This window comes from Morone saxatilis, unplaced genomic scaffold, assembly GCF_004916995.1.
Source record: "Morone saxatilis isolate NCDOM2014 unplaced genomic scaffold, NCSU_SB_2.0 Contig24, whole genome shotgun sequence".
Taxonomy (NCBI): domain Eukaryota; kingdom Metazoa; phylum Chordata; class Actinopteri; family Moronidae; genus Morone; species Morone saxatilis.
The window spans coordinates 12,808,791-12,809,041 of NW_023339807.1; the positions used below are offsets into that span (position 1 = coordinate 12,808,791).

Below are 251 nucleotides of genomic sequence, written 5' to 3' on the forward strand. Positions count from 1 at the left end.
ATATATAATATATATATAAATATACAACAAATATACAACATATTAACATAAGAATATTTTCTATTTTTTCATAATTACCAGATGACTGAAGTCCAGCTGCTGCGTGTGTCAGAGAAAGAAGGCAGAGTCTTAACAATGAAAAGAAAGCCATTCTTCTCTTGGAAGATGTCTTCTCGCAGATTGTCTTGCTTATTGCTAAATCATTTGCAAACCACATTTTCAGGAAATGACATTGAGGCAACTTATTTTAA

The 251-nt window shown here is 30.7% G+C and overlaps 1 protein-coding gene across 1 annotated transcript in view; it reads right to left on the reverse strand.

Moving 5' to 3' along the window:
- Positions 1–251, reverse strand: part of LOC118336418 (steroid 21-hydroxylase) — a gene marked incomplete in the record, with an annotated part of 12,124 nt that overhangs the window by 7,318 nt on the left and 4,555 nt on the right. The window contains 1 exon segment of the mRNA XM_035673066.1: positions 79–251.